We start from the raw sequence: 17,113 nt of genomic DNA on the forward strand, positions 1-17,113 counted from the left end.
GGATTTCATATATATATATATATATACACACAAAATCAGGTCAATGATTACACGCGCCTCTTGTACCAATTATCTAACGCCATTTGAGTAAATCTAACGACAGTTCTGGGCAATCACTCTCTCGTTCCATTCGCCGGACGCCATTAAATCCACAAACTAGCCTGACCGCATATTAATCGGTTAGAAAGCACTTAATGCAACTCTCTCTCTCTCTCTCTCTTGAATCAATGGCGAGCTGCTCGATTTCCAATAATTCTGATATTGCAAATTATAAACGAGAAATTATAATTATTTCCATTCAAATAATTTTTACATAAATAGAATATAATTTTCTGTATTTAAAATAATACCCCAAGAAAGTGAATTCGGGATACAATTATATTACACGGAAATTTTTGTACTATATCACTGTAAAAAATATCGGGACTTTTTTCCGATGAATTGATAAGAAAATTTTCCGAAAAGAATAGTAAAATAGGTTTTCCGAATATTTAGTTAGAAATATTTCCTAAAAATGTAGGAAAACTATTTTTTTCATACAATAACGAAATTGGAAAAATCTCCTAATTGACTGGTTTTTTTACCCAAATTTGTTGGAAGTATTTCCGAAAAAAAATAGGAGAAATATTTTTTCTACAGAAAACGGAAATTATTTCACAAACTTCGAAAAATTTCCTAAATTAATGTTTTTTTTTTTTACCAAATTTTGTTGGAAATATTGCTGAGAAATGTGTGAAAAATATTATTTCCATACGCAAATGAAAATTACTCTACGAACTTGGAAAAATTTCCAAAATTTATGAATTTTTTATACCAATAGTAGTTGGAAATAATTCCGAATAAGGAAAGAAAAATACTTTTTCCATATACAAAATTGAAAATTACTTTACGAACTTGGAAAAATTTCAGAACTTAACGGATTTTTTACCAATAGTAGTTGGAAATAATTCCGAATAAGAAAAGAAAAATACTTTTTCCATAAAAAAATGGAAATTATTCTACTAACTTGGGAAAATTTCCCAACTTAACGGATTTTTTACCAATAGTTGTTATATTATTTTATGTAATAATTCATTTTGTATATTTTATTATTCTTTTATTTAAACAATATATTCTCTTTCGAAGATTTATTTATTTTTCATTTATAGTTGGATATTTTTCCATTGAGGGGAAGTTTTTCCTAACAGTTTCGGATATTTTTTTTTAACTGTACGAAAAAATTTTCACTTGATATAGGAATTTTTTCCATTTAAGAATGGATACTTTGCCACTGGCGGGATTTTTTTCCTACACTGATTTCGGATATTTCTCCTACTGATTTCGGATATTTTTCCTATCTTCGTGAAAGTATTTCCATTTATAATAGGAAGTTTTTCCTTAAAAAAAAATTGGAAAAAATTCCAAACAGAGTTAGGAAATAATTTCGTCAAATTCAATGGAAAAATTTCCAACCTGTTGTGTTTCGGCGCTGTCCGAACTTTTTGGAAAAATTTCCGAAAAATTTTTTACAGTCGAAATTTCCCTCTTATATATAGTATAGCCACGCGGATAAGTTGTCCGCTTTCTAGACTGAAAATCAGGGTTCAAATCCTATCCATCGGCAATTTTTTTTCCGATAAAATTTTCAAATATTTGTCTGGAACTCCAAAAAAAAATTGAATTACAATTATTTTCAATTATAATTTCTTGATTTAAAGTTCCAAAGATGGGGAAAATTACAAAATGCAATTATTGTACAAAGAAATAATATAGTGTGTGTAATTGAATTTTAATTATGTGCGGATGATGCGGTTAAGAATATGAAACAAAAAAAAAAATCTGATTGAGATAATTGAAGGTGTTGGGGTATATATAAGGATATATGGTGTGAAGAAGAAGAAGAAGAAGAGAATTTTTATATAGAGTTCGACCTTCAGTGGTTCTCATTATTGACTCTTGAATTGTTTCAACAACACTGATATGGGGATATATAATGTTTCCAACTATATATATATAGTTGATGGATCTCCTCTAGACTTAGCCACGAATTTGCTTCATGTTTTATGGAAAGAAAATTATAGGTATGTTGTTTCGCGCCTCTCCCGCAAAACGTCGTATCGTTGCGCTGAATCCCCGCGTGCGTGTATACATATATATATATAAGTATTATCGCTTATATCGCACCTTGAGAACGAAACCGTTGCACAAATTACGCGTTCATATATATATATATATATATATATATATATCTCCTCTCTCTCCCTCTTTAGAAGAGTACTGTTTCGATAACTCGAGGGCAGACCCCGCGTGAAAAATACAAAAAAAAAATACAAAATAATATAAAAGCACTTTGAAAAATATTCCATTCAAAAGATGCTAGGCTTTTACCTCATTTTCTCCCCTTTTTTTTATAAAAAATAAAATTTTTTTTATTATCTTAATAATACATTTATTTTTCAATCTATAAACCTTTAAAAAATTTTTAATCAAATTTATTTAAGACAAATTTTATTTGAAATATTTCGATTCAAAAAAAACGAAAAATTATTCCTAATTAATTTGGTCCAATTTTCAGCGATATATTGTTTCGAGACCCACTAATTAGTTTGAAACTATATAATCATAGAAATTTACCAAACTTGAAATTATAAAAAAAAAAAAAATAAATAATAAGACGAATGAGAAAAAAATTGCAGGATATATGATTGTCTGCGGTCAGGTAAAAGACATGTTTCAATGGACGAAAACGATATTGTTCCGAAATCTTCCAGGAAATATCAAGACAAAGCAATTACTACTTCGTGCGAGTAGCACGCGAGTCTCGAAAAAAAAAAAACTTACTTTTTTTTTAAATCACTGTAATTTCCGTGCATGCACTTTTTTTTCTAGACGCACACATATACACTAACAGCAGGAAATGGCATATTTCGTTTAATTTTAGCCACTTGTTTTCAAAAAAAAAAAGAAATTCTTTTTAATTTTGCCTCCACTTGCTTTTTTACGAAAAAAAAAATAACTGGTCAAAATGTCTTCTGAGAGAGAGAGAAAGAGAGAGTGACCGCTATTAAGATTCCTTATCCTTTATGAACTCTAATTCTTTCAAATTCTTTTTTTTTTACCCTCTTACCTGAGACTTGTCTCAAAAAGTTCTTCTTATCATTTATGATTCTTTCGAATGTAAATTAAACTCATAACAAGGGAAATGAAAGAACGTCACACGATGATGAGACGATGAAATGCATTTTTTTATATTGAAATGCTTTTAGAGAAATTTAAATTTCTTGAATGGGGAAAATAAAAAAAGCAATTTTGATAAGTTTTCAAAAGTTATTTTCGTTGTTTTAAAAAGGAGTTATCTACTATATTTTTTTTAAAACTATTTTTATTATTTTTTTCTATTTTATATACTATTATATTTTTTTGAACCTATAATACTTTTTTTTTATTTAAAATTAGATTGTAATAAAAAAATTTTTAAATTACAAGGATCCGAATCTTGAAAAAAAAGTGTATCGCGATTAATCCATCTCCAAATTAAAGTATTAGCACAAATATAAGAACAAATCCAGGAGTTGTAAATTATTTTCAAAAGATAAATAAAATATGTTCTAGTATATATATATATATAAAAGAAAGTAGTTTGGAAAAAATATATAATTCTATATCTCGAACTCTCTAAAGTATATACCTTATCTTTAGCTCGTTGAAAGGCTAAAGTCTATAAGATAATACTGTGAACGAGCGCTCGCGCGCGACAAGATTTTGAGAGTTGAAAAGTGACGACTTGGTTGCCATAATGTCATCAAACCGTCTCGAGGATTTACGAGCGTTTCGAACTTTCAATTTTTACGATGCCTTCTTAAGTGGTCAAGACGACGACGACGACGCACTTTTATGAAACTCCATGTGTGTGTGTGTATGTGTGTCGAGAGAAAAGAGTCGAAATCCATCCGGTCAGAAATGGACCTCTCCCATACTTATATATATAAATGTAGTGTCTTCTTTTTCGCACCATATGAAATTGAGTGCAAAAAATCATCAATGTCTCACTTTTACTGATTTATTTCCTTTTGCAAAGTACTTTAATTAAGTAACTCAATATTTTTCTGCATAATTTTTCGTGTTTTATATTATGCATAAACATAAATAATAATTTAATGCCTCTTTTTCCATTTCGTTGATGTTTTTAAAATGTTACTGAACAATTTTAACCATTCCGAATCAATTCAAAGCATTCCGAATTAATCCGTTTCAGTCCAAAATAATTCAAAACAATTCGAATTAATCCGTTTTAGTCCGAAACAATTCAAAACAATTCGAATTAATTCGTTTCAGTCCGAAACGATTCAAAACATTCCGAATTAATCCGTTTCAGTCCAAAACGTTTCAAAACATTCCGAATTAATCCGTTTCTTTCCGAAACAATTTGAATCATTGCGAATCAATCTGTTTCGTTCTGAATCAATTCAAACTATTACAAACTATTCCGAATCAATCCGCTTTATTATGAATCAATTTCAAACCATTCCGAATTAATCCGTTTTGTTCTGAATTAATTCAAATTATTCCGACCTATCCCGAATCAATCCGTTTCGTTTTGAATCAATTTAAACTATTACGAACTATTCCGAATCAATTCTAACTATTTCGAATCAATTCTAACTATTTCGAATCAATCCGTTTTGTTCTAAATTAATTCAAATTATTCCGACCTTTCCCGAATCAATCCGTTTCAATCCAAATTTATTTTGACCATTCCGAATTAATCCGTTTCTTTCCGAAACAATTCAAAACAATCCGAATTAATCCGTTTTAGTCCGAAACCATTCAAAACATTCCGAATCAATCCGTTTTTTCCGAAACAATTTGAATCATTGCGAATCAATCCGTTTCGTTCTGAATCAATTCAAACTATTACAAACTATTCCGAATCAATCCGCTTCGTTCTGAATCAATTCAAACTATTATAAACTATTCCGAATCAATCCGCTTTATTACGAATCAATTTCAAACCATTCCGAATCAATCCGTTTTGTTCTGAATTAATTCAAATTATTCCTAGCTATCCCGAATCAATCCGTTTCAATCCAAATCTATTTTGACCATTCCGAATTAATCCGTTTCTTTCCGAAACAATTCAAAACAATCCAAATTAATCCGTTTTAGTCCGAAACAATTAAAAACATTCCGAATTAATTCGTTTCTTTCTGAAACAAATCAGACCATTCCTAACTATCCGAATCAATCCAATTCATTCCGAATAAAGTCTAACCATTCCGAATGAATCCGTTTCGTTTTGAATCAATTCAAACTATTACGAAATATTCCGAACTATTCCGAATCAATTCTAACCATTCCGAATCAATCCGTTTCGTTCTAAATAAATTTTAAATTATTCCGACCTATCCCGAATCAATTCGTTTCATTCCAAATCAATTCTGACAATTCCGAATTAATCCGTTTCTTTCCAAAACAATTTAAACCATTCCGAATTAATCCGTTTCTTTCCGAAACAATTCAAACCATTCCGAATTAATCCGTTTCTCTTCGCCAGAACGAATTCACCAGATCCTGTTTTGTTTCCTTCTTACTTTCGCTAATTAATGAAAATCGTATATTTTTATTTTCTTTGTAAATATCGAAGGCTCATTGACCGGTAGTTCAACAAATATACAATTCATGAGTCAGTCATAGACGCACTTTTAAATGCTAATACGTGAAAATAAGTGGGCGTGTTTATTTATACCTAAAGTACAAATATAATCAAAACGTTTCTTCCTCTGTCTTTCATCTGTCCTTGTTCTCATTCTCTTTCTTTGTAGTAGAATTATATATATATATTTATATACGATAGTATATAATGATCCAAGTGCACTTAATATCTCGCCCTCGCACTTTAAGGTTGTATTCAAAATTAAATATCAGTATCACGAGAAAGAAAAAGAGGATTACGAGTTCTCAAGGACTCGTCGTGTATACATTTTGTATAATATACATGAAAATGATATTCTAACATGCTTTTCAATGATAAAATCTTTCATTAATGCGAACCTTGATCCAGTCAAGTTTTCTTCTCACATATTGCATCCAAATAATGCACGAATTACAAACGGGTATGATAAATTATTCTCGTATATATAGTTTATATCTGTTATAAGTTACAGATATTTAGCGAGTATTGTTTGTTAGCATAATCCCAGAAGATGAATAATAATTCCAGGACTCTTGAATGATTCTCGTTTTGTATATATAATTTTTTTAATGCAATTTTTAATACAATTTTTAATACAATTTTAAATATAATTTTTAGCGAGGTCAGTAATTTTAGGGATTAAAAAAACAGAAAATATATATATATATATAATACAAAAAGTAAAGAAAACTGGATAGAGAGAGAGAGAATGAAATAAATACGAGGGTTTATCGCGCTATATTACCTGGACTCTTATCTCTTTGGACACCCACTTAAAACCTGGTTTGTTTCCTTTTTGAAAACCACACGTGGAAAAACCTCACACGTCGTTTGTCATTAAAAAAAATTTTCAAAATTACTCTAAAACTTATTATTATCTTAATATTTTTCTGTAATCTTATTTTCAATTTTGTTTTCTTCAAAAAAAAGAAATTATTTCTACATATAAAACTCAATGTTTAATTTTATAATTTTTTTTCTTTTTTCTGTTTCAGGTAAGTGCTTATACCGATCAATCGATTATCCCACTAATGGGTGAGTTCCACTTTTCGACTCGTTAATTTTCATTCTATGTTTCTTGACGAAAAAAAAAAAAATTTACTCCAGGGAAGATTAATTAAACGGCTCAACAAGCGTGAACAAACGAGCTTGTTTTCAGCTGAAACAGTATTTATGTGTGTATATATATATATATAAAAGAAAAGCAACACGTTGCTATTTTGTTCATATATATATATAGGAAAGAGATTGATTTATTTGTACAACATATAAATTCCAACGAAACTTGAAAATCAAATTGGAATTTTATGCTAATTTCCTAATTTCAAGAAGGTATGACACTTTTTTTTCGAATAGTCAATTAAATCACTTAAGAATCTTGATATAAAATAGGGGGAAAAAAAATGTTTTTAAACAATTTTTGAAACAAAGAAAAAGGATTTTTACAAGTAAAAAAAAATAATTTAAAAAAATTGTTTTTGGAAATTTGAAGGAGATTTTTAGAAATTTTTTCAAATTGTGTCGAATTAGACGAGATGAGGAGGTACTCGAGAAAATGAGAGACTATATACAGAGATTGGTTTTTTTTCTCGAATCTCTTCATTTTATTTTTTCCCTCTCTTTCTTGCACTTGGATTGCAATCCCGTGCGTAAATCAGACATGTTCCGAGGTTCCATTTACGATTGCCGCCACGGGGATTCCCTGTCCAAGTCCTGTGGTTCCCAGTAGATGAACCTTGGATCCACCTTCTTCTTTTTTTTTTCATTTATTTTTTTTTTTCACTTTTTCCTCTTCTATAGATAGTTTTTGAAGATAAGACACAAACCTTTAGAAAAGAAGCTTCTTCATCTCCATGACCTACAAGAATCGTCTAACGATTTTTTTTTCAAGATTCCTCAATCGTCATCACAGTGCTCTTTTTATTGATGACAAAGAACTTTTGCTTAATCTCCCTTTTTTTTACATTTTCACATTAGATAGAAAAAATGCGGTGCGTGTTTTTCTTGAAACGAAATCCTATACGTTTCAGGTATCTGAATCTTTTTTTTCGTTTTACAATGAAAAATTAAAAAATTCAGGTTTCCTTATTAAATATATTAGAAAGGTTTTTTTTACCGCAGTCAATTTTGTCCGAGAGAATTTACAATATTAATTTAATACCGTATTTATTATAAAGCCAAATAAAAAATATTTTTAAAAAAAACCTTAAAAGTCATTTTTACTATTAATTTTTTATGCAAAAATGGCATTTACGCGTTTTCGAGTTGGAGTATTTTTCGAAATTCAATTATTTATTTAAAACAAAATAATTTATTAAAAAAACAAAATTAGGTCATTGGAAAAATTTACTATTTTCAAAAACATTTTTCCATTTATAACAACATCATTCGAAAATATAATAATAATAAGAAAAATATTGGTAAAAATGTAAATCGAGTGTATAATTCATTTTTCAACATATATATATATATTTATTTATATATCCATAAGTTACATGTACAATGTGATTTAAAGTATTATATGCGGTTTATAAAGCGCAGACATCGCATCGGGATTGACTCATATAGGGAATACATACACACAGAAACGCAAATATATATATATATATATATATATAAATATAAATAAGAGAAAAGAGATGAAATAGATGAGGCAGAAGAAGAGAAATCGAAAGGGAAAAGAAGAGTGTGCATTACACTTGTGCATTCTGCACGCGATGAAGGCAGAAATATATAAATATATATATATATATATATTTCATATATAGAGAATGATGTTTCATGGATCGAGTCTTATATTCACCCTCAACACATCTTTTACGTTTTACCGAGTGCAAAAGTGAAGACTCATATCCGGTCACTTCGCGATGATATATATATATATACACATAAAACTCGTCGTCGTCATGCTCCTCGGGAAACTGTACCGCGAGGGGAATATCATCATCCTTGTCAATATGAAAATCCACTAGGCTTTGACTTTGTGTCTTCGCATGCTGAAGAAATCTTACTTTCATCCACTCGAGCATGATATATATATACCTTTACGACACTCTAGATGTCCTCAAAAAGTCCTCATTTTTTCTTTTTTCTTTTTTTTTTTTTTTTTTTTTTTTTTAATCAACCCTTATCTCACGCGGAGGGAATGAACTTTGTTAGAGTCATTAACCCCTCAACACTGTTCCCCTGACCCTTTTACCCGCGAGGAACACTCTCGATTGTGTCCAATTTTCCACACTCATTATATTATATACATTTGTACATTGTATATAAAATGGAAAATTGGTCTCTATTCATTTTTCACGCTTTTTATCCCTCTATTCTTTAAATTTCTTTTTCTTCTATGTCTTTTCATTTTATTTTATTGTTTCGTTTATTTGGTAACTTTTTAGTTTTTGTACTTTTTGTACTTATTATACTGTTTTTAATTTTTTGTATACTTTGTACTTTCTGTACTTTTGTACTTTGTGAATTTTTGTATTTTCTGTACTTTTGTACTTTCTGTACTTTCTGTACTTTTGTACTTTCTGTACTTTCTGTACCTTTGTACTTTTGTACTTTCTGTACTTTCTGTACCTTTGTACTTTTGTACTTTCTGTACTTTTGTACTTTCTGTACTTTTGTACTTTCTGTACTTTTGTACTTTCTGAATTTTTGTATTTTCAGTACTTTTGTACTTTCTATACTTTTGTACCTTCTGTACTTTTGTACTTTCTGTATTTTGCACTTTTGTACTTTCTGTATTTTGAACTTTCTGTACTTTTTGCACTTTCTGTACTGTCTGCACTTTTGTACTTTCTGTATTTTGTACTTTCTGTACTTTCTGAATTTTTGTATTTTCTGTACTTTTGTACTTTCTGTACTTTTGTACTTTTTGCACTTTCTGTACTTTTGTACTTTCTGAATTTTTGTATTTTCTGTACTTTTGTACTTTATGTATTTTGTACTTTCTGTACTTTGTACTTTTTGCACTTTCGGTACTTTCTGTACTTTTTGCACTTTCGGTACTTTTTGCACTTTCGGTACTTTCTGTACTTTCTGCACTTTTTTACTTTCTGTACTTTCTGTACTTTTTTTAAAATAACTTTTTGTATCCTTCGGACTATCCTTAACAAAAAAAAATACATAGTCAAGATTTAGTTTCTCACGAAATTGTAGATTCCCCCCTTCTCAATTGTGCCCTAATTTTTTACATCAATCAATTTTAATCGTTACAGACAATTATTTTCTCTAAACAAAGCACATCCAATTTTATAAATTGACAAAATTTTTCCTCGATTTTCACTTATTTTCCCTCACTTTTATTTGAATTTATTGATCATGCTGATGGCCAGTCACTTCCGGATCGTGTGCCTAGTTTGGTAGTCATCATCGACGGCACACGAGCCTGATATTTTCTCTCTCTCTTTCTCCCTGTGTGTGTGTGTGTGCCCTGTCCTTTTGAATCTTTGAGCTTTTCATCCGGAACGAATTTCCTTTACGAGTTCAATTCACTCGAACAACAAAAGTCAAGTAGTTTCTATAGTTCGAGTGGTCGCCGAACCTTGAAATGGGAGGATTTGTGCTCGTTTGTCGAAAACACTCTAAATACCTACCTTGATTGATATACCGAGTGAGTTTGTTCCGTGCACACCGCACTAAACAACCAAAATCATTGTTGATTTTCGAAAAGTTTTTCTTTTGACCGCAAACAAAAAAAAAAAAAAAGAAAAAAAGAAAATATCCCTCAAATAAAAATCAGTTTTGTATTTTATTTTAAAGGACCTTGCGATTGTATATATGTTTTGTCATTTCAAGTTTTTACTATTATATTCATTAACTCCCGCATAGAATCGATTTATAAATAATGTTTAAGTGTATTTCATTGAAAAGCATTGGCCCAGGTGTTATTTTTCAAGAATGAATTTTAAAACTTTCGTTCTCAGAAAAATTTATTTATCAACCATTTAATTTAAAATATTACATAAATTATTCTTCTATCTACTTTATATTCTTTTCTACTTCTTTTTTTTTCTTCTTTTGTATTCCGTTTAGAAATTGCCCTACCAGGGCCCTAGTAGGGAATGAAACTCCACACCTGATCGGGTCCAAATCAGGGCGACCAGAAAATGTGCATTTCCTAATTAGGGCCACATCAGGCGCGGCGTTTCATTACCTAATAGGGCATCCTAATTCGGCCCCGATCTGAGCCCTGGCAGGCATATGTAAGCTTTTTTTCTTTGGAATTCATTTATTTTTAATTTTCGAGAAATTAAAATAAAAAAGAATTTTTCCATTTTAGAAATGTAATTCATATAAATAAAATTAAGTAAACAGAAAATTGACCCTTCTGGTTTGGCGCATCTTAGGCAAGAAAAGCACATAAACGTGCTCGACATATGGGAATTATCAAGAAATAGTTTTGAATTTCTTTACCACATATTTTTTTTTTTTTTCAGACCCTTCAAATTTTGGGGGAGAATTTCATTGAAGAATATATAGCGGCCGTCTTTTATAGTGCGTTTTAAAACGAAATCTGTTGTCTAAACAATCTAAACTAACGTCAGTTGATGAGATCGGTTTCGGTAAACCCACAACCATGAATCGCACATATATATATATACAATCAGAATCAGACCTCATGGGGGGATACCTCGTGCGCCCATCCTCCAAAAACTAGATCCAATATAGCTTCTAAAAAGATTTCGTTGAATTCGTTCAGAAGAAAAGAAATATTCTTCGGTCAACCAAATCCGTTCTACTTGAGATTTCAGATAATGAAAAAGCAATCGAAAAAAAAAAAAAAATTATCGAAAGAACCGGAGTTCGTTTCTTTTTATAAATAGCAAATCGTGCCTTCTTTTTAAAGACGGTTCACCTGCTTCTAACTATATATATTTTTTTTTTGTATGTTGATTCAATAACAAGATTATTTCTATTTCACGATGAAACTTAAATAATTGGATATATGAAAAATAGAGTAAAAAATGTAAATTTAAATATTCCATACTCTTTTTTTTAGGGGGAATTTTTAAAAAATTAATTGTAGTTAACGAGTTTTGTATAATAATATAATTAATGATAAAAATCGATAATTATTATATAACAAACTGATAGTAAAAGTTTTCTCTCTCTCTTTCTCTATTTTTTAATGAACAATTTTGCACTTATTTCTTGAGAAATGATGAAACCTCGTTGAAAATGGATTATTAATTTAGATGGTTGTTCAAGATTAGTCGTGCAATTGCCATATTAGCGTTTATTCTGACATGATATAATTTAACATTCCTCGACAAACCATTCTTTAGTTTTATATATATATATAGTATTCTCGCTTGAGTATACATATCGCGTGCATTTAGATCACTCTCCTATCTATTAATTGTCCGACTCAACGTGGGCGGCTTCCGCACTCGACTAATTGCTCCCATGGGAAGGTGTATGATGTATTTTATAGGAATAAGACGTAGTTTCTTTGCAGGGAATTATATGTATATATATAAAGACCAAATCTTCATTTCTCCAAAACGTCATTAAACTAGTATTCCCCATTTCAAAATTAGATTAATGACTTTAATTTCCTCGAAGTTAACATATATATACGGGTATAGAACATTGTTAAACTTGTCAACAATTTCACGCAATTACAATTTCTCCGTTCTTAATCCTTTTTTGAGTAATGATCGACACGATTAGTTTGTATTCACACTTTTGGACAAAAGAAATTGTGCGCTGGAGAAAGTTTTTCCGGGTAGAATTGATTTTTAGTGTGTATACATAAACGTAATAATGATGATTTTTTTTGGGTAAACTTTATTTTAATATTGTTACAAAAATATTTGGGTTATTTACAACTATTATTGTTGTGATTACCATTGAAGTTACAACCATTGTAATTATCATTGTTGTAACTAGTATTGTTGTATCTGCCACTGTTGTATCTACAATTGGTTGTAACTACTATTGTTGTAACTACTATTGTTGTAACTACCATTGTTGTAACTACCATTGTTGTAACTACCATTGTTGTATCTACCATTATTGTATCTTCCATTATTGTATCTACCATTATTGTATATCTACCATTATTGAATCTACAATTGTTTTTACTACTATTGTTGTAACTACCATCGTTGTATCTAATATTGTATCTACCATTATCTACCATTATCTTCCATTACTATATCTACCATTATTGTATCTACAATTGTTTTCACTACTATTGTTGTAACTACCATTGTTGTAATGATAATACCAATGGTTTTATCAATAACTACAACTATTGTAGTTACAACTGTTGTTACTACAGTTGTTTTAAGTACCATTGTTGTAACTATACAAGTGTTGTAAACACCATTGTTGTATCTATCATTGTTATAATTACCATTATTGTAAATACAATCATTGTAAATACTACTATTGTAGCTTCCATTTTTAGTAATACAATAGTTGTAATTACCATTGTTGTAACTACCAGTGTTGTAACTACCACTGTTGTAAATACAATCGTTGTTACTACCACTCTTATAGCTATCTTTGTTTTAACTACCATTGTTCTAATTTCTATTGTTGTAACTACCACTCTTGTAGCCACCAATGTTACAGTAATACAATAGTTGTAATTACCATTGATGTAACTACCATTGTTATTTCTATTGTTTTAATTATCATTGTTATTAATACAATCGTTGTAACTACCACTGTTGTAGCAACCATTATTGTATCTTCCATTATTGTATCTACCATTATTGTATCTACAATTGTTTGCACTACTATTGTCGTAACTACCATTGTTGTAATGATAATACCAATGGTATTATCAATAACTACAACTATTGTAGTTACAACCGTTGTTACTACAGTTGTTTCAAGTACCACTGTTGTAGCTACCATTGTTGTAACTACCATTGTTGTATCTATCATTGTTCTAATTACCATTATTGTAAGTACAATCGTTGTAACTACTACTATTGTAGTTTCCATTGTTAGTAATATAATAGTTGTAATTACCATTGTTGTAACTACAAGTGTTGTAACTACAAGTGTTGTAACTACCACTGTTGTAAATACAATTGTTGTAACTACCACTCTTGTAGCCACCAATGTCACAGTAATACAATAGTTGTAATTACCATTGTTGTAACTACCATTGTTGTAACTACCATTGTTGCAACTACCATTGTTGTAACTACCATTGTTGTAACTACCATTGTTGTAACTACCATTGTTGTAACTACCATTGTTGTAACTACCATTGTTTTAATTTCTATTATTTTAAATATCATTGTTATAAATACAATCGTTGTAACTACCACTGTTGTAGCAACCATATTTCAAATAACCACTATTGTTGTAATTACCACTATTGTAATTACCATTGTTATTATTAATAACTACCATAATTTACAAATATATTATTGTAACTACAGTAATTGAAACTACAAAAAAAATCAATGGTACTTACAAACAATATTATTTACAATGTTAATTATAAGCCACGATTTTTTTTTTGTCAAAAACATCTTTTCTAAATTTTATTTCCCATTCTTAAAAGAATATACTTAAAAACAATATTTTTCCACTATACTAAAATTAAATTCTCCACATCGAAGGATCATTTTCTAAATTGATAAGAGCTTTTTTAATAAAGTACTTTTTTTTCGATTAACTAAATGGCGAACTCTTTGAAAATTAAAATGTAAGAAGACCAGGTCAATTTGATTAAATCATTATTATAATATAGTGTCGTAAAAAGCATATACCTATATATGTATATAGAAATCTTGAAGTAAGAGAGAGAGAGAGAGAGAGAAAGAGAGACAGATAGAGACGGCACTTCAATGTCAACCATTGTTTGACTATGATCATATAACGTGAGAAAAGTTGGGTGTACTTCCGAAGTAGGGGTACCTCCGATTTTAATAAAACTTGGTATACTAACGTATTTTGGTGCGCTGATTACGAAAATGATAGTGAAAATTGGCGCAAATTTGATTATCATGGTAAAAACCATAAAAAACACCATAAAATAATGGTTTTTTACGATTATCTCGTAAAAAACAAAAAATTTCGAAAAAAGTTTTAGACAAAAGTTGTAGATCTCAAAAAAACACACATTTTATGTTTTATGCATTTTTTACCAAAAGTCATTATTTTTCGAGAAAAATCCAAAAAACGAAAAACACCATGATAATGAAAACATATACAGCAGTCATGGTTAGACATATTATTTGACTCGTATACAGTATCATATTCACCATTAGTCAGAATCTAACGAATTCCGCAAAATACTTTCGGCCATATCCACCCCCTCTCGCCAAGGTTTTTTTTAAAAAGAAAAGCGAGCAGTACCTTACGCGGCCGAAGGCCGTGTTTACTATTTTGCGTTTACCGCTGCTGTGGACTCCACCCCACAATTTCCGCAAATTACTTTCGGACACATCCACCCCCTCTCGCCAAGATTTCTTAAAAAGAGAAGCGAGCAGTACCTTACGCGGCCGAAGGCCGTGTTTAATATTTTGCATTTACCGCTGCTGTAGACTCCACCCCACAATTTCCGCAAATTACTTTCGGACCATTTTTCTCGAAAAATAATGACTTTTGGTAAAAAATGCATAAAACATGAAATGTGTGTTTTTTTGAGATCTACAACTTTTGTCTAAAACTTTTTTCGAAATTTTTTGTTTTTTACGAGATAATCGTAAAAAACCATGATTTTATGGTGTTTTTTATGGTTTTTACCATGATAATCAAATTTGCGCCAATTTTCACTATCATTTTCGTAATCAGCGTACCAAAATACGTTAGTATATCAAGTTTCATTAAGATCGAAGGTACCCCATACTATATACGAGTCAAATAATATGTCTAACCATGACTGCTGTATATGTTTTCATTATCATGGTGTTTTTCGTTTTTTGGATTTTTCTCGAAAAATAATGACTTTTGGTAAAAAATGCATAAAACATAAAATGTGTGTTTTTTTGAGATCTACAACTTTTGTCTAAAACTTTTTTCGAAATTTTTTGTTTTTTACGAGATAATCGTAAAAAACCATTATTTTATGGTGTTTTTTATGGTTTTTACCATGATAATCAAATTTGCGCCAATTTTCACTATCATTTTCGTAATCAGCGCACCAAAATACGTTAGTATACCAAGTTTTATTAAAATCGGAGGTACCCCTACTTCGGAAGTATATCCGAAAAGTTCAAAGGTTTAAAAACACGGTTTTCATGCTTGCGTTACGCGTCATGCACTTCTATATAAATTAGTGAAGGTCAATTCCGAGCAGTCAAGTCAGGTTAAGAACCGTAGCTTCTAATAATTTTAACGCTACATTATTATTTTCTGCGCTAGCTTTTCAAATTGCTTTATGTGGTGTTCAATTACTAAAGAAGAAGCCACGAAACCGAACTATATAGTGGTCACGCAAAATTAAGGTTCGGTCTTTTTAAAAAAAAAAAAAACCGCATCTATTTCTAAAATTTCCCTCTACCATCTGCCATTCAATATATCAGATTTTTTTTTTTATTTTTGTATTCGAATTTTATTTTATTTGATTGATAATAATAAAATAAAAATTATAATAATTATTTTTATTATTTTATTAACTATAATTAATAATTAATTATTTGGAATAAGTTTAATAACATAAATCATGGGATTAATATTTAAAAAACAAATTTGTTTATTTTAAATAAAAACAAATTATGATAAAATGATGATGATATCGTAATGTATATATGTATATAAATTTGAAATATATGGCTGCTGTATCGATGCGGATAATAAATAGATATACATATATATATGCAGTGTTTAAAAAATGAAAATTCATGGTTTAGGAATTGCATATAGACGCGCATGAATATATCACGAGGAATTTCTATCCTATACGAATGACTATTTTTTTTAAATGAAAAACCCCATCGATTTCCTTCTTTGAAGATTCTCAACGATTCGTATAAAGAAAATGGCGAATATTTATAGTATATACTGCTGGAAATTCTAAATATTTTTCCATGTGGATAACTGAAGAGGTAAAACATATATATACTCAGAGAAAGCACACATATAGACGACGCTTAACCAGAAGTTAATCTGCCGCTCATTAAGCTTCCTTTTGATTTAGATACGAGAATGTTATGTGTATATATATATATATACGCGATATCACCCCGTTCAGGAAGAAAAGCAGAAAAGGCAGGTAAACGAACGAACGATTCGTCGTCCTTGATAGCGGTTACGAGCGCGTGGCTTTAATTGCTTTTTATCGAAATCACGACGAAATGAGAGATATATACACATATTGAAATCGAACGAGACATATACGAACATCACGTATACTTAATCCATTGAATTCTTTTACTCGAATGCTCGAAACTGATCAATATACTCGGGTTTTAATTGCAAATTTTTGCGATCTTTCTGTTTTTTCCACACCTCTTACTATTTTTTTTT

Source organism: Leptopilina boulardi, unplaced genomic scaffold (genome assembly GCF_019393585.1).
Source record: "Leptopilina boulardi isolate dan_hultmark-lab unplaced genomic scaffold, ZJU_Lbou_2.1 LbouV2_175, whole genome shotgun sequence".
Taxonomy (NCBI): Eukaryota; Metazoa; Arthropoda; class Insecta; order Hymenoptera; family Figitidae; genus Leptopilina; species Leptopilina boulardi.